Genomic DNA, 17,697 nt, shown 5'->3' with positions numbered 1-17,697 from the left:
CCTACCTATGAAACAATTACATTATTAATGGCTTTAGTCCATAGCTGAGAAACAAGAAACCTTTATTAAAATTCTATTTGGTTGTTCCGTTGTTCTCTTCCACACTTCTCAACACTTAATATATGCACTGCAGGGGCACCCTCAGAAATCTCACTTCTGATGGTCTTGGTTTGGGGTTTTAAAAGACAACTCTAACTCACACCGTTTTCAAAAATACCCTGTTTGTTTCCCTGAGACAGCCAGGGAAAGTTAAAACAATCAAAGCAATGTTGAATTGGCCGCTTTTTTTTTTTCTGCTCCGAAAGTTTGCTCAAGTGTACACAATTCTTTCTTCTCGTTCTCATTTTTGCTTCTCTGCAGTTGTTTATGTTCCCAAGGCAATGTCTTACTGCTCCCCTGACGGTCTACCCTACCCTTTTGCTTCTTGTTTCAGAGTTTCTTAGATTATTCTATTCTCGTCAGATTCTTCTCCTGTTTTCTCTCTGGTGGACCAATCACAGGGACAACTGTTTTATTTGAGCCAGGAAGAGCTGATAGCTTGGGGAGAGGGGATAAAATTCAAGTGAGCATTTACCTCCTGGGGGAAAAAAAAATCAGGTAGTCAAGCCAATCTTTTAGGGATTGAAGGTGCATGGGTGTGTGTGCGCGCGTGTGTGTGTGTGTGTGTGTGTGTGTGTGTGTGTGTGTGTGTGTGTGTTTAAGTGTATATCTCTGCAATAATGCTCACAGATGTGACTATGTATGGAGTTGACAATGTTGATAAGCTGTCTGGTATCAACATGAATATTAGTCTTAGAGTGTAAACTGAATGAGAAATCATCCCAGTGTGGGCGAATGAGAAGCAACCCTAAGCATTTAGGAGTTAGTCGTCAATTATTACAAAGTTCTTTTGAGCTCCCTTCACTTGCTAGAAATGAACCATCAGCGCTCTCTCTCTCTCTCTCTCTCTCTCTCTCTCTCTCTCTCTCTGAAATAAGAACCTAAATTCTTTTTGGCTAAAAGGACTGAGACTAGGATGCAGTTTTGTCTTTCTTTTCTGACTACTCTGTCATCCACACAGAATCACAATCATGTCAGGATATCTGTCTAGAAAAAGGAGAGGGAGAGGGAGAGAGAGAGGGGGGGGAGGGAGAGGGAGAGGGAGGAAAAGAGAGAGGATGCTAGTGAGAAAAACCCTACAGCCATGGCCATCTTTGCATCAAAATTTTCCAGACCTCTATTTTTTACTGTGATCCCGCTGATCTGAGTTTGAAATGCGAGCACAGTGAAGCCCCTAAGCCTTCAATCCTGTGAAATTTTCAAAAGATCTCTAGAAGCAATCTCAGGCTGCCTGACCCCTGACAGGCACCGATCTCTTTATTCCTCCGGCTGCCAGCACTTCATTTGTTGGAATATCTTTCAGATTTGCACCTCCAGATGACAAACCTGAGTGTTTATTATGTGAACATGAATCGGAAATCTCCAAGCCCGTACAAAAGCACCATCTTAAACATAATATTTAATTTCTCAGCCTAAGTGCCAGCTTCTTTATTTGCTTTTCATTAGCTTAAATATTTTTCCAGGTCTCCCCATGTGTCACTTTGATATTTAGATGATTCTCTTTTTTAATCATCATTTTCCCCTTGGAAAAGAAAATCTTCTGTCTCTAGTGTCTGCCTTGCTTGTACAACATCACAGTGCTGCGGTCAGCCAGGATGCACGGCCTGACATCTAGCCCTGGGAAGGGAGCTGCATCTCCAAATAGGGTGGGGGCCACTTCCACACCAGGGGGGGGGGAAGCTTGTTTCTTAACCAACACTCAGTGCTGGCAGTGGGCCTCCAGTTCATTCCACTTGATTTTCCTCCTGGCCTTTTAGATTCCTTTTATTATTATTTAAAACAAAACAAAACCTCAGGTGGCTTGAGAAAGTGCAGGGGAAACCTTCCTGGCTCCCCAAGCACGCCCAGCTTGGTGCCAATGCCTCCTTGAGTACGTTGTCTTAAAATTTTCTGTCTAAAATTCCCAACTCCTGCCTTGGGCATTCATTTCTGCCCTGCTATTCTTTGGGGTTAGAGGGCATTGCGGGTTGGGAGGGGTCAGGGGAGGTGATGGACATATTTCCTGAGGTAGAAGAGTTATATTTAAATGCCCTCTGCCAAATAAATATTCCACCCACAAAGCATTGAGGTGGAGACATTGGCTACCCTTGTCCTAGTTTCAGAGATCAACAGGTCACCCTGGTGAATGAATGAGTTGAGACCCTGGTGATACTGCACGGATGCATACCCTAGGGATGAGTCACCAATCTGAAGCAGTCCCAAGTCCAGCGAAGGTGGGCTGACACCCTTTCTACGTGTTTAGATGCCGTGTTGCTATGATTAACTTATTAAACCTCCTCGTAATTATTTTAATTTGACTGGAAAAAAAATACTTTGGGCTGAGACAGGACGTGTTTGTATTTATCTCCCCCCACACACACACACACCACACACACACCCATAAAACCTGTGTTAAAACAAATGTTACTTTCCTCTCTCTGTACATAGGCCCTCCCTTTTTGAAATAGACCAGAGGAACTGCCATTAGATCGAATGGCAAGTCTTTATGGAAAGTGTTTTGCATAATTACATACCAAAGCCAGAACAGTCACCTCCACATTTTATGGGTCACAAACCATCAACAATTGCCACATTATTGTCCACGAAACCTTCGTCCCTTCATTGATGGAGCAGACTCCACTGCCTAATCTAGAACGGGAGAGGATGGAAATTTCTTCTAATAAGAACCCAAGAAGATTATGTCTTCAGTGACGCCGTGTTTACACATAGTTATAAAGTTCAGAGAACCGAAGGGGAGAGGAAAGGCCTGATTAAGTTCGTGCATCCATCTAATATAGATAGTGCATCCAAAGAAGAGTCTGGGTACCTCTCCCCTTTCAGTTTCGACCTCTTTTCTACCTTTGTGATGCTGTAATTAAGATATTCTTATGTAGACAGACAGCTTCGCCGGTAACTGAATAATATTAGCCCCTTTGATGTCAAACTTTTGACAGTTATCACACCAGCACTGGGCAATTTAGCACAAATGCCCTCCTTTAAAAAACAAAGAAAGAAAAAGAAAAGAAAGAAACTCCCAATGTCTTTGAAGAAATCTAATAAGTGTGATCTTTATCACCAAATGATTTAAATCGCCACCGACAGGCCGCCCAGCTATGAATTACATTTGGTTATACATAAGAAAGCTGAATTTGGGTTTTAGTTCATTGATGCAGCACTCGTGGGGAAGGCTCCCAAACACATTTTCCCCTCGTCTGAATCCCGAAGTAGTTGCTCAGAGCAAGAGAAAGCACCCAAGATTTACCAGGCCAGGGTACGGAAAAGGCTGGGATGGAAGCTAGTGAGGGCAAGAGCCCCAGTGCCCTTTCCTCAGCTCTGGGGAGTCGGGCAGGGGGCAGGACCAGACACCCAGTCTCGGGATGAAATGTCGTTTTTGCTTTCCTAGCTTGGTCGTCAAATTTGGGACTTGCCAGATGGCGAGATTATCTTCGCGTCTGTTATGAGTGTGTGTGTGTGTGTGTGTGTGTGTGTGTGTGTGTGTGTGTGTGTGTGTGTGTGTGTGTACGGATGCGGGGTATTGAGCAGAGAGTGAAGACAAGAAAGTCCAGAGACTACTCTGGCTCCTTTAAAATGCTCGCTTGTTCGCTTTTAACCGACTCTGGGTTCTGCCACCGTTTGGACCTTCGTCAGAGCCTTGGCATCTTGGAGCGGCCTCGCCGCAGGCACAAACAACACCAGCGCCACCCGGGTCCCTCGATGTCGACTCCCTGGTCGAGTCTAGGGACCTGGAGCCCAGTGCCCAGATGCAAAGAGCAACAACGCGTGGTGGAAAAGTGGAGTAGGGTGGCTGTTAGGAAAGGTGGCGGAGAGAACGGGTTGGGAGGGGTGAGATAGGGACGTTGACACCTGGAAGGCTTTGTCCTTGCCAGAGACACCTGTCAATCTCCGCTGAGGGGTCCTGGGGCCAGGGGCGGCGGAGGCCGCCTTTCTCCTTGGTGATGTCATCTCGGAGTCTCTTCCCTGAGGAGGGTGGGAATGGCTCCGAGGGGCACAGAGCCCAGAGGTCTTAGAAAAGCGTGGGGGAGGAAAAGAGAAAATAAACAGAAGTAGCTCTTGCGGCTGGCAATTTACATGGAAATCAATAATCCAACTTTAATGTTATTTTTAATCTTGCCTGACCGTCTCGCCTTTTCACTGGGGGAGGAGGGACAGGGTTACAGCAGCCCATCTTTCAACCCACACAATCGCTGGGGAAGTCTTGTTATCTCAAATCCCGACGTAACCGACCCTTCCCCCAGATCCAGCCCCCCTCTTTTTCTGCCGGTTGTTCCGAACGCAGCCTTCAGGCTTGAGAAGGAAACACTTGGGGATGAGTTTTGAAAGTCTTCCGATACTGCACAGGGTGAAGGGGGAGTTAATTAACGCCAGGCTTGCTCAGCGAGTGGGAGAGGGAGCCTCGGCGTGGGTGGGCGGGCCAGGTCGAACGCAGAGGTGCGCGCCGTGCGGGAGGCGCGGGATCTGGAGGCCCAGGCTTGCAGGCCCTTGCTAGCAGGAGGTGATCGGAGGTGGCTCGGGCAGGGGACGCTGAGAAGCCCCCAAGGAGTCTCTCGGTTAATCCTGGGGAATTCTGATCTCCCACCTACTGAGCCCCCACTCCCAACCCACCGTGTGCTACAGAACTCTCATTCTTTTCGGCCGGAGCTAATTAGCAGTCTGCCAGCGGCCTGATTTATGGAAACGCTCGGGCGGGCGGAGACGCACCGCTAGCGGAGCTCTGGCTGCCTCCAGGCGGAGCGGAGGAGGAGTCTCCACCGACCTCCTCCGACAACGAATTCCCCTCCTCCCTGCAGGGGGGAAAATGGAAGTAGCAGTTTCACTGCTTCGACCTGGCTGGTTCGGGAGCCTCCCCTTGCACTGGCCGCCTTAGCCTCCGGGGCAGGGACGTCTAGGCTTCTGCGGGAAAGACCGAGGTTGTGGCCCAGGAGTAGTTTTTGTTGTTGTTGTTGTTTTGTTTTGTTTTTTTTTTTTTTTTGAGTGTTGCGGCCGCCAGGCTTCAGTTCCAAGCTACCTGGGAGGGTAGGCTGGAAGCAGATAGAGCCTGAGCCTTCCAAGCCTGGGCTGAACCTCTGTCTGATGTCCCCAATGAAGGGACGTCAGGTGGGAAGGCTCTGGCGTTGTGGCAGGAGGCTCAGATCAGATCTCTAGGAGGTCAGGGTAAATGGATGCCCGCAGAGGGCCAGACCCAAAAGCTCAGGTGTCTGGATCTTCCTGAAAGGCTTGATCCTTTCCACTTTCTAGTTGTTTCTTTTAGGTCCTCCAATGAGATCCTCTCTTCGGTCCAAGCGAGTGTCCAGAGTGTCCAGAGAAAGGCCACTACTAGAACCACTTAGCCAGGCATTTACCCGTAGGCACAGCACAGTCTGATGGCTGCCCTTTCAGGGATGTTGCCGGTGACCCAGGAGAAAGTGGGCACGCAGTTCTCCCCTTTAGCCTTCTACCCCAATAATGAAGATGGAGAGGAAAGTGACCGAGAAGGTCAGAAAGAAATCTCAGCATGTACCTGTTGCTAGCGTTCGGGCAGCCCTTCTGTTCTTTTGGTTGCCAGTGTTTCTCCTAGAAGCACCGGAGGTACAAGACAGTGAGAATGAATTTCCGTGCCCCCGAAGTATTTGGAGGGGAAAAGACAAGCAAACCCAGAGACCAGAAGCTAAGGCAGACTTTCTGACCGGGGATGAACCCGAATCCGGGGCAGCACGGTGGAAAGCGTGGATAGGGTAGAAGTCCCTGACAAGAAGACCAGACCGACTCCCTTAAGCTCAATTCTCTCTCAACCCAACACCCCAGGCCTTCAGTGGCTGAAATGGAAGTTGTGGAGAACTGCTACCTTTAAAAGCTCATGCAAACTTGATTGTAAAACATCACATCGTTTTGTTTTGCCGTTTACAGAAGTCAGAATAAGGAACCTTCATGGTTCTCCTCAAACCTGCAGACACCTGTCATCTTCTACCTGTTGTAGTTTTACAGCCCCCCCCCTTTTCTTGTGAAGACCAGCCAGTGTCATAGAGGACACTATGTCCCCTCTCAGGCCAAGAAAATTTAGTTGTAAGCGGCGCATGTGGGCACACACACACACACACACACACACACAGAGAGAGAGAGAGAGAGAGAGAGAGAGAGAGAGAGAGAGAAGCTAAAACAACAACCCACAACCACCATTTCCAAAGGGAGTCTTCCAAACCCTGACAGACAGAGCTGGACGGGAGGTCCCCTCTATCCTGTGACATTCAGTCCCTAGAGTGATGGCCTCTCTGAATTCCCCCGCAGTCCTAAAGCTTACCATCTGCCTGGCCTGGGCACATTACAGTAGCCACATCCACTACTGGTATGCAAGTATGAGAGAAGGAGACACAGGCTGACCAACAAGTCCCCCTTTGGATCTTTCTGATGCTTGAACCCCCCCCCCACACACACACACTCCCCACTGTCATTTTTCAGACCTCACTAAGCCCAGTTGCTGACAAGCCAACCCGGGCACAGCAAATGCTGGGAGGTAGGTGCCCAAATAACATTCCCCATTTGTCTTTTTCAAAGTTGATTTATAGCGATCGACAGGTTAAAGGCTCATCTGACTTCATTATTTTTAAAAGCTGTCTATTTCACAACTGTCCCCTTTCATCACTTAGGCACAAATAAATACTTGAAGAAATGAATTGGAAGAGACTTTCCGATCATGCTTATAATTCTTGGTCGCCAGTTAACATTCCTAATGGCCTGACCCTCTGAGCTTCTGTAAGACTCCTAAACTTGGTTTCAACATCCCACCATTTCTACTTTAAAAACTTCAAGGGAAACGGGTGAGATGGGGGGTATTAGCCGGAGCATAGCTAGGCTACAAGCATGCAACCGGGTAAGCAGAGACCAAAGTTTTCCCGGCAGCCTGAAGGCTACAGTACTGGAAGGGCAGGGAAGAAGGGATGCCTCGCGAGTCAGGGGACCCAGTAGAACCAGAAGCTAAAAAGAGGGCCTCAGACCAAGAGAACAAATTCTGCACATGCGTTGATCCTGTTGCAAAACCACGGCGACGCTCCCATAGTACAGAACTGTTTGCCCAGAAAGATTACCGCCACTATTATTTCCAGTATAGTTTCCAAAAGGGTCTAGGAGACTACAGGACATTTTCTCTCCCTCATCTTTAACTTGGAGCTTATGAGCCTGAGCCCTCGGGAAATGCAAAGGCGACGTGAAAATGAACGGCGTGGATTGAAATCCATGCAATAAACCGAAATTGTTTCTTCAATTTTACTGTTATTTATTCGGCATTCAGACTCTCTCTCTCTCTCTCTCTCTCTCTCTCTCTCTCTCTTTCCTTTTCCCTCCCTCCCTCCCTCCCTCCCTCACCAATGAGGGTGCAAAAATAACGAAAGTAGAAGGAAAGAAAATACACAAAACTAAAACAAAACAAAAAGGAGCAAGAGAGAAGGGAAGAAAATGGCAATAAAGAGAAAAAGGGAAAGCAGAAGAAAAAAAAGACCTAGTTTGGGAGACAAAACTTGGGTGCATTAGTCCCCCGCCCCCTTTATTCTTATTCTTTATCCTCCTCCTCCTGCTCTTTCTTCGACTTCTTCTTTTGACTGGGGTCGGGGCTAAGGCCAAAGAATTAACTAAAGCGGGATATGTGAAACCTCTGTGAGTTTTAGGCAGCCAGCCTCAGTTCGGAAGGGTGACAGGGCGGGACCGGGCTGAGGTCCCTCTACAGCATCTCTGACCCACTAGACCAGGGAAGACCCAACGCTGAGCAAGCCCTGGCGGGATTGGCCACACTATTGCCACCACCTTGTCCCAAGTAGTGACCTCGGATCTTTTTTTTCCCCCCCTTGTAGGCTACTAGGCCTAGGAAGGTCTGAGGACCCTTGGACTCTGCATCGAAGGTTAAGGAACTCTGCTTTTACAGCGCTCGGGTACTGAGGCTTTTCAGAGCGAAGGCTGCGCTGCTCGGCTGCGGAAACCAGGGCGCTGTGCAGTGCCCTGGAGCGCCACCTCGCTTCGGAAACTGGAATAACGCGGCTAAGCCTTCCACTCTCCCGCAACCTAACTTGATCTTCACCCGTCCTATTTCCTTTATTAACATCTCCAAAGAAGCCTAAATGCCTAGGCCTCCTTCCCCACTGGCAAAAATAAATAATAATAAAAAAAAACATCCGTGACCCACATAGCTCAAAGTAACCGCACAATGGAAGAAAACTACAGAAGCACAATTTCACTAAACAAGGGTGTCACCTAAGCTGTAAAACTGCTTTCGGAGGAAAGAGAAAATGAATTAGACACGTTGTCAGGAGGCCACCAGTTCGGGCTGCGCTGTGTTTTGAGTCATTCGGCTGTGGCCAATGCAAATGTCTCCCACGAAGCGGGTGCCTATGAAGTTAGAACCTCCCAGTTATGATTTTCACAGAAATCCATTCATTGTGACCCGTGGAGTATCAGAGAGAGAGAGAGAGAGAGAGAGAGAGAGAGAGAGAGAGAGAGAGAGAGAGAGAGAGAGGCTTTGCCAGACCATTGGCTGCCTCATTGAAGCCTGGCTCCTCAGCCTTACAAAAAAAAGGGGGGGGCTCTAAATGCAATCCTCAGCGTGTCCACCTTTCAACTAACGAAAGCAGCAGCTGCCAGAAATTATGAGTTACAAAACATTGCTCCTCCAACGTGCAACTTGCTATTTGCCTCCTTTTCAACCAGTTGGTCAATTAAGATCTTTATCCGCCCTTAAATAGATCCACTGGACTAGACTATAAAATATATATAAAAAAATAAACTCACTGATACACCATGGTCAGCCTTTGTTTCATTTTTCTTCCCATGCCAGAGCCAAGTGCGATAAGAAACAACCTATCTTCCACTTTGAACATAGTTTTGGATGTGGAGCATCTTGCTTATGGCCCAGTGAAGAGCTGTGTGGTTCGTTTCATTTGTTTTGAAAAGGACATGGAAGTTCCATTTAACGTAGTTTTTACTTATTTGTTTAACCCCTCTCTGTCGCTCTCTGTCTCTGTCTCTCTCTCTCTCTTTGTGTGTGTGTGTGTGTGTGTGTGTGTCACTCTCACACACTCTGTGTGTGTGTTCAGGACATTCAATAGATTGACTGGGTAAAATGATGGCTACCCTGGGGACAGTGGACAGAGGAAGAGCATGAGGAAAAAGAAGGTGGTGGCATCTACGCCCCTGTATTTTTCTGCTTGAACAAAGCAAACTTAGAGACCCTTTTGGGAAACTTTGGAGTTGGTAGGGAGGTCCCTGGGCAGTCAGGCAGGAGATGGAGAGAGAGCTGTGCCTCTCTGCTCCACAAGACAGATTAGAAGGCTCTCAGGGCTCCCACTCAGAAATTATAGGGCTGAGCCAGGAAAATAGCCAGTTTAGTTTTCTGGCCGGCTTGTCCCTTTTTTCACTAGGTTAGGACAGGTTCCTGAGAGACCGTACTAGAGAGAGGTCTCAGATTCCTAGCAGGACTTAAGGAGGAGCAGTCCCTCAAGTGGCCAGCTGTAGAGGGGTGGCCAGGTTCTTGGGAGTTGCAGTCTCTGAGGTGAGAATGCCAACTTGTGGAGAAGATGGCTGCTGACAGATTCTGGGAGCTAAGTGACAACTCCAGAGAGGACCCTAGCTTCCACTGAGGGGTGGCAGTAAGGAGCAGAGACAAAACAGAAGGAAGTCACGGGAGCAGACCGCACTTCAAGCTTCAGGCCTTCGGTTTGCAGGAGGTTCTAAATTGGAAGACTTTTCTCCCTCTTTCTCTCCATTTCTTTCTCTCCCACCCCCATTCATATTTTCTAAGATTCTTCCCCCCCCCTCCCACCGCGCCACACACACAGAATAGAGCCTGAGGATGAAAAATTACTTTCTTGCTATTACCCTTCCTACCACAAGATGCGGTGCAAGAGTTAGTGTTACAACTATGGCACAATGTTTCACCGACGCAAAACATGCAGCCAGAGGGGGTTGCTAATGACTCCTGGACTAGAGCGAGCCAGCGACTGAAAGAAGGGGAGGGAGAGCCAGAACTACGCAGGAGAGGGACATTTTTCATTAAAACCCAGGGTAAGGGGGAATCAGGACTAATAATCCCATCCGTATTTCCGATTTCAAGGTTCTTTCTGCTTAAACGTGTGAGCTAGAGAGAATCCAGCATCCTTTTAAGCACCACTTTTTGCCATATTAATAACAATCATGTTTACAGTTACGTTGCGTGAAGAGCTCTCCTTTGGGAAGGATCAAACACTAGAAATCGCTTAATACTAGATTCAAAGCTACTCCGATACGCAGGCCCTTTGAAGGCTGTGGGGGCCTGGTCATCGTTAACCGAGGGGTCTATGCAACACAGGGCGGCCAAAGAAACTCAAGCCTCGCTCCCCTATTAGGGCACACAAATGGACAAACGCTTGTGATGAAGTGGTGGGAACCAGAATGGCCCAACCAGGCTATGGAGCAGCCTGCAGGTGCAGCGGCCAGGGGTGGCCTGCCCGGCCTGTGCTAGATCTTGACAAAATGTCCCCACCGGCCTCAGAACGCCCCTGTGCCCTCCCTTGGGACCAGCTATTTGGGGGTGCATGAGATTTCGAGGTTCCTACCGTGGCCCAGGCTGGTCCCACCGCCCTGCAGTCTGCTTCTGCACCCCAGGGCACACGAGGAGGGCATCCCCTTGGGCTGCGGCCCTTTGAACCAGGGAGCCCTTGGCTCCCTCCCGGACCCGGACGCGCGGAGCTCGCTGGAGGCCCGGCAGCGGAGCGGAGTGTGGGTGGCGGGTGGGGTTGAAGGGGAGTGGGGGAGGCGGGAGGGGACAGAGGGGCGGAGGCAGGAGCGGGGCGTTAAGCCTGGAAGCTTGGCTGTTTACCCAAACGATTTTCTTTTCAGGCCGGAGACGCCAATGAGACAAGATCAAACTGCCCTCCAAGCAGTGCGTGTGGGGCGGCGTGAGTGTGTGTGTGTCCTCTTTGCAAGAGGGGCTTTGTGAATGGGGCCGCCAGCACTCTGGCTTGGAGGGATGAGAGGCGACCCGGCCACCAGCGCCTCCTCCCGGGGGCTGGGAAAAGCCTGGTGTGTAGCAAGCCTCAGTACAGGGAAGGGCAGCCCGGGCGGGCGGTAGTCCGAAGAGACCGAGCAAAGAACTGCAGCGGCACGCTCTTGAGAGCTAAGGCCTTAAAGATCTAGAGCATCATACAAATTTCATCCTTCTTCCGACCCGTTGATTTTCGATCCGTCTAAAGCCTGCATCCAGCTCTTTGGGCCATTGGTTTGTTTCTTCCTGACTGACTGACTCCAAATCTATTGCCTAAAAATTAGGGCAAGGTTTTAACGATTAAGTTACAAGGCAGGCTGGGAAGTGCGCTGCCAGCCCTTAAGCCTGGGTTCTTTGCACCACAAAATAAAGATCAATGGGGCAAAGATGGTCTGTATTAACAAAACTTGTGATTTTTTTTAAAGGAACCTAACCCCAAGAATATTCATTAACCGGGCAAAAAGTAAGAGAGAGAGGCAAGAGGGGAGGAGGGGGTGAACTTGGTTAAGTTGGAGCTACAGCGCAGATGGTGACTGTCCTCCTGGATGTAGCTCCTGCAGCTGCCCCAGGAGCCACAGGAGTTGAAAGGTCGTTTGAAATAATAATGGCATTCTATGTGTGACAATAAAAAAGAATGGTCAGTCAGGGCTTTTTTGTTTGTTTCTTGAGGTCGAACCATAATTAAAATGTGGTAACATAGACGTTGTGCCTGTATCTTCTATTTCCCCCGTAGTTTACTCTCCAGTAGGGCCCACTGTAAGCTTACCTAAGGAATCTGAAAGAAAACAACTTCATTCCAATGTTCCTAGGGTCTCGGTCTCTATTACTCCTCAATGACCCCATCCTTGTCCCTCCCATTCTTTGCCACTTGTCCTTTGGATAAGGGAGATTAGACTAGGGCCTCGGTTTGGGTTCTTCTCACGCAGGCTTTTCCACCCCCACTCCCATTGGAGCGGACATTCCATGGCCCCATTTCCAGGAGTTCTTATTTACCTAAAACTCTCCTTCCCTGGGGCTGACCCAAGGAGGGCACCTTGGGGACCTGCTGAGACTTGCTGCAGGCTCCTGTGACCTCCACTGTGGTGGCCCAGGTTGGCACCAACATACTGAGAAAGAGCCTCTAGGCCTCCTCCTTCTTGCCAGAACCTCACTGGTGGAGTTTGCAAGTTTAGGACTGAAGGACCAGGGACACCTAATGCCTCCTCCCCTAAGACAGATTATAGACAGGCCTGAGGACTTGCCTGAATGCTGGCTGGTCTGCCATGGGTGTAGGCCAGTGGTGGTTGCTTACAAAAGAAGGCAGATGTGCCTAATTTGAGAATGATGAACCGTTACTTTAATGAGAGAGTGGACTACTCTCTCAATGTGCCCATCACTGCCCTCATCCAGGGTGGTTTCTAGACTTGACAACAAATGGTCCCATCCAAGAAAAAAAAATCAATAAAAAATAAAAATAAGAAAAAGCCTTGAAGCAAGGCAGCCAGAAAGGCAAAGCTACTTGGCTAAGGGGGGGGGGAGTCCAGGTTCCTGGGCTCGACACAGTGCCCATCAGAAGGTAGCAGAGTGCTGTTGAGGCATCCAAGAAGATCCAGACCCAAGGGATGTCCACCTGGAACCCTAATTCCTTACTGACAATTTGTGGTTCCTGGGCCTTCAGGCCTCCGATCTGGGAGTTGAAAAGGCAGAGCTGTATTCTTGTTTCTTCACGCTGGAATCCTAAGAGGAAAGACTGGTGATGGCTGTGGTGTTCATGTGTAGGAACGTGGCAACCGCTAATCACCCAAAGGCCAGGTCCACATCCTGGGTTCCTACCACTGCGCTGCTCCAAGCTATCTAGATAAGCTTACCTTGAGTGTCAGGGGGCACATGACTGAGTACCAGGACCCTCCAGAGAGGAGCCTCCTAGTCGGTGCCCAAGCGAGGACCCAGAAACGAGGGGCTAGGACAAGACACGGGGCACTGTCCGGACTGCCCTTGGCAACATACACAGTTCTTTCCAGGCCCCCTCCTGCTGGGCTTCTCTAGCCTCCAGCCACAGGAGACGCGAGAGTTTTCCTTTACTCTCCCTCTGTTTCTCCCATCCCCCCCCACTAAAGCTGAGGGCCGAGACTAGCTGGTAACCAGGGGCCGGTGGCTTGCCCCCTGAGTGTGAGTGTGGAAAACACCAGGCGCTGCGCTGTCTGCAGACAAAAGACCCGAGATGGCTGGCTCCAGCAGGCCCAGACACTGCGTCGTTCGCACCCGCCTCCACCTTTGCCTAGGCAGCAGGCGCAGGTGGAAGCAGAGGAGCTAAGGAGCAGAGAACTTTTATTGATTCCCTAAATTGAACACCTCCGAGTCCGCGGGCATAGGCAGGGCCAGGCATCTGTTTCAGAAAAAAATAAAATAAAATAAAATCTGCCCCCGGCACACAGCCATCCATCCTCCCATAAAGGGCTGCTAGTTGCTGGTTTTTTCCCCCTACGTGTCTCATAGCAAGTCACCTGGCAGCTAGGAAAGCTATCCTCCTCCCACATCGACCTGCAGGCGTTACTCCCCCCCCCCCAAAAAAAAAGAAGTCTTCTCTTCCTCTACTAGCCCCAGGGAGAATTCACTGGCTTAGGCATTAAGGAGTGGGGGAAAAAAATCTTCACATTCTCCCTAGGTGTAAGATGCTGTAAGAATTGAGAAAGGCTGCTGGCGCTCCACACCTCTCTCTCTCCCTGCTGCACCTGGAAAGCCAGCTCTGAGAAGAAGAAATAGTCTTTTCCTGCAGTCTGTCATTCTGCTCCCACAAATAACCGGTGTGAGAAATACCCCAGGCTTGAGAATATTGATAGATGATAGTAGCGATATTCACAATCGATCCTTTAATAGGCAGACGTCATAAATCATGTTCAATGCCCTGACAGAATGGTACTTCACTTAATAATATAATTAAGATTAAAACTCCAGAGGTATTGAGACAGCAGCTATTGATAACTGCAACAACAACAAAAAAAGCATTCTGGATACTACAGTGGGATGCAATAGGATTTGGGGAAAATATAACCTCCTTTCAAAGGCTAGAGTTTTACCAGGGTTCCCATCTTTGAGCTCCTTTGGCCTTGATTTCCAGCCCCACCCCCAACCCCTCTTTCTTTACCAGTCATATTGTCTAAGGACAGCTCTTACAAAGTTGCTTTGTTTTCTAGCCTTCAATATGAAGTTTTAAAAATTATCACGAGACCTAAGAAACGTTTGTTTGCTTGTTTCAATACATTTAAATCCCTCAGTAAAGTTTTCCAAATTGCACATACAAGATAGCACATACATATACATCAGGCAGCTCCAGCCCTGCACCCTAGCCTCTGCCCTTTGCAGACTGCTCCACAGTCCAAACCATGGGCCTCAGCATAGGTAACAAGGTCCTGAAAAGGATCGTGAAGTGGCAGGCTCTTATCCCAGGGTGATAGTCTGCCATCTGCATCGCGTGGCTAGAGTTGATAGGAAGTGCAGCTTGAGAGAAGTCTAAAGAGTGGAATATTAATCAGATCAATGGAAGCTGACAAATGAGAAATATCTGATAGTTAGTAGCAATTTACAACTTTGTTATTAGTTAAGAATCACCTGCCTTGTAAGAGTAATTCATAATGCAGAGAGGAGCCCTCTGGAAATCCCCCTCCTATACTTCTCATTTCTCTCCATCTCTTAAGGAAGGAAAGGGAAAGAAAGAAAATGAGTGATCAGCAGAAGCAGGAAAACAAACCAAACAAGCAAACAAACAAACAAAAAATGGCTGCATTTGTGGGGAGAACAGAACTGGGGAATATAAAAAAGGGGGATTAATTCCCTGGGAAGCTATCAGGAAAGAAAGAAAATATCAAGGGAGGGCTGATAAATGGGAAAATAAATTCTGTAACCATACACCACGAACTGACTAAAGGTTGAGTTTCAAATGACCCAGAAATGCCATCAAAACGGGCAGTGCCACTACAGTGTAACTTCACAGCCTAACTCAGCCCTGAATTCCAGGCAGAGCTCAAGGCATTGTCCGTGCTGTTGTCCTTAACAATGTATTTCTTTACAGCCCAGGAGCAGACAGACGTGTGCAGGCTCTTTCCCAAATTCCATCCCTGGAGACCCAAGCCGGCTTTCATGTGCCTAGCATCAGCTCTCTTCTAGGTCCTAGACAATCCTCCCTGACCCCAACCCCCCCCCACACACACACACTCACACTCATTTTACATTGATTATTGGATGGTTTCAGCCTCACCAAAACCACATTCCAAAATAAGGACTTGTTGAAAAACTGTAAATCTTTTCAGCACTGTAGTTTGAGAAACCATTTCAATCAACAGACTGGCTGTAAAAAAATAAATAAATAAGAAACCTCCAGCTTTCTGCCTACAGAAGGAGAAACTGCTGTTTTGTTGAATCGTTTATTTGTTAAGTGGACTAATATTTTTTTTCAGATTTGGGTTTTTTTTGTTTTTGTTTGTTTCTGGCTTTGTTTGTTTAGAAAAGAGGAAAGAAAAATAATCTCAACTTTAGAAAACTTTTTCTGGTCATGATTATAAACTCTGGTTTTGCCTCACTAAGTCCAGCCTGGATCGACAAAAGGTAGCTAGAAATTGAGACTTATGGGCCTCTAAATGCAAAGATTCATTTGATAGAAGAGGTTAACTCTGAGTTCCTTCGCTGTGACTGGGTTCGGCAAATGCTTCAGAGGCGTGAGCATTGGAGCAGCTCAGAGAAGCTTTCAAAGGACACAAGGCAGAGACACACAAACACATGCATACTCCAACCAGATGCGGCTCCTCTTTGTCGTCTCCACTGTCACTGTGAACCTCCAGATTCTCTCCAGGTAGCTAGGATCATCTCCGCCCCACCACTTTGTATCTTTTGCTTTTCCTAGAAATTATTGAAAGAATAAAGGGAGGCGGGGAAAGCAGAAAAGAAGGGGGAAAAGAACTAATTCAGATAAACCAGAATATGTTTGTAAATGATGTACAGGGAGAAGAAGGATAGGATGGAGGAAGGGGTTCCAGGATAAAAATAGGCAAATTGGTTAGTAACCATGAAATGATTTTCAGAAAATGGGGTTGATGTGGGAGGAGGGAGAGAGAGAGGGAGGAAAGGGGAGATGAGAGAGAGAGAGAGAGAGAGAGAGAGAGAGAGAGAGAGAGAGAGAGAATATGAATATGAATCTATCAGTAATACTAAGCTTAGAGAAAACAGCAAACAGCAGCCTGAATCCGAGCAGACCGTGGAGATGCTAATGAGAGGAAATTAACCTTCGGGTTGGGTCCCTGACATGGGCCCTCCACTGAATGTCTGACCCAGGGGCTGCCAGCAGCTTCTCTCTGCACCAGGGAAATGAGATAATACCCTGAAACCCACCAGCCTTGGTACAAACTCGCTCTGAGCTACTGATACGGACAGCAGAGAGGAACTCGCAGCTCCTTGCAAAGGAGAGGAAAACAAACACAGGGCTACCAGTTCCACAGTCACGAGTGGAGAGCCAACCAGGCTAGGTTCTAGCTCAGAGCGTCAACAGGATGGAAGGGGGTGCAAAGGCAAGGAAATGAGAAGTCACTTCATCCTTTTTTGCTCTGGTCTACCACCAAAGAATCCAGAGAACTGGGCCTCAGGAAGGACATATAAAAGAGAAGTGGATTTTATGTCTAGGAGCATTGCCACTGGGCCAGAGAATTTCTGCCTAGCCAGAAGGAACATAATGGGTCTGGGCTGTGTTGGTAAAAAGAGGCCGTGAAGAAAAGGGACACAGAAACAAATTGAAATTCTTAAAAGTGGTTCCCTGTTTTGGGCACACACACACACACACACACACACACACACACACACACACACACACACACGGAGAGGGGGTTATTAGACAAATAAGCCAGCAACTAAACACATTTCTACTTCTGTAATAGACCAAAGGGGGTTGGAATCCTGGGCCTCTGCCTTTCTTTACCACCCTGCTCAGTGCATTCTCTCCATCTCTCCCTCCCCCTTTCTCTGCAGCGTCACCGTCACCGTGTCCCAGAAGTTCCTGATGGAGAAGAGGTGGCTGGCTAAAGCAAGGCCAACTCCTTATTGGAGGCAAAGAGGTCGTGTTTCCAAGTAGAGACATCAGCAAACCGCAATCTTAGTGACAATGACAGCGCAAAATTATGTTTAATGTTGGAAGGGGGAAAGGGGAAATATAAAATTAGCGCAGAGAAAATGTTTCCCAGACCTTCTAGCAATTAGGGCAGAAGCTTTGCCTGGCCAGAGTAGTGGGGAGTCTACTGGAGGGGAAGAGCTGTGGCCTGCCAGGCCAGCGCCCTAGGTCCAAGCTAAGGCCCCACCTACCATAGAGTCTTCACTCCCTGGGAAGAAAAGGAACACTTCTAAAGGCGATTAGGGACACTCCACTCTGCCTTTACTTGGCTCTGAACCTTTTTGGAGAAGAAGGGATGTTCTAGACACCTCACCCTAGAGGAGGTGACAGTTCAGCCACTGGCTGGCTTGTCCAGAAGCCAAGGGGCTTTTTAATTAGTGGTGAGGCTTGTGAAGGGGGCAGTGCTTTTCAAGCCTCAGGGAGCAATAGGGAAAAGATGCTGAGCGGAAGGGAAATTATATGTATGAATATATATATATATATATATATA

At 48.3% G+C, this 17,697-nt stretch overlaps 1 long non-coding RNA gene across 3 annotated transcripts in view; it reads right to left on the bottom strand.

Annotated features, from left to right (window-relative positions):
* LOC101984010 overlaps positions 1–10,831 on the bottom strand; it is a 48,044-nt gene extending 37,213 nt beyond the window's left edge. For 2 of the 3 annotated variants that reach the window (XR_003377921.1, XR_258542.3), the window contains exon 1: positions 10,650–10,831. This is a non-coding gene — a long non-coding RNA (uncharacterized LOC101984010). The remainder of the gene's footprint in view (positions 1–10,649) is intronic. The other variant, XR_003377922.1, reaches the window with a different exon arrangement.
* Between the last annotated feature and the right edge of the window lie 6,866 nt (positions 10,832–17,697).

Source organism: Microtus ochrogaster, chromosome 22, assembly GCF_000317375.1.
Source record: "Microtus ochrogaster isolate Prairie Vole_2 chromosome 22, MicOch1.0, whole genome shotgun sequence".
Taxonomy (NCBI): Eukaryota; Metazoa; Chordata; class Mammalia; order Rodentia; family Cricetidae; genus Microtus; species Microtus ochrogaster.
This window is presented reverse-complemented; position numbering and strand designations above follow the sequence as displayed.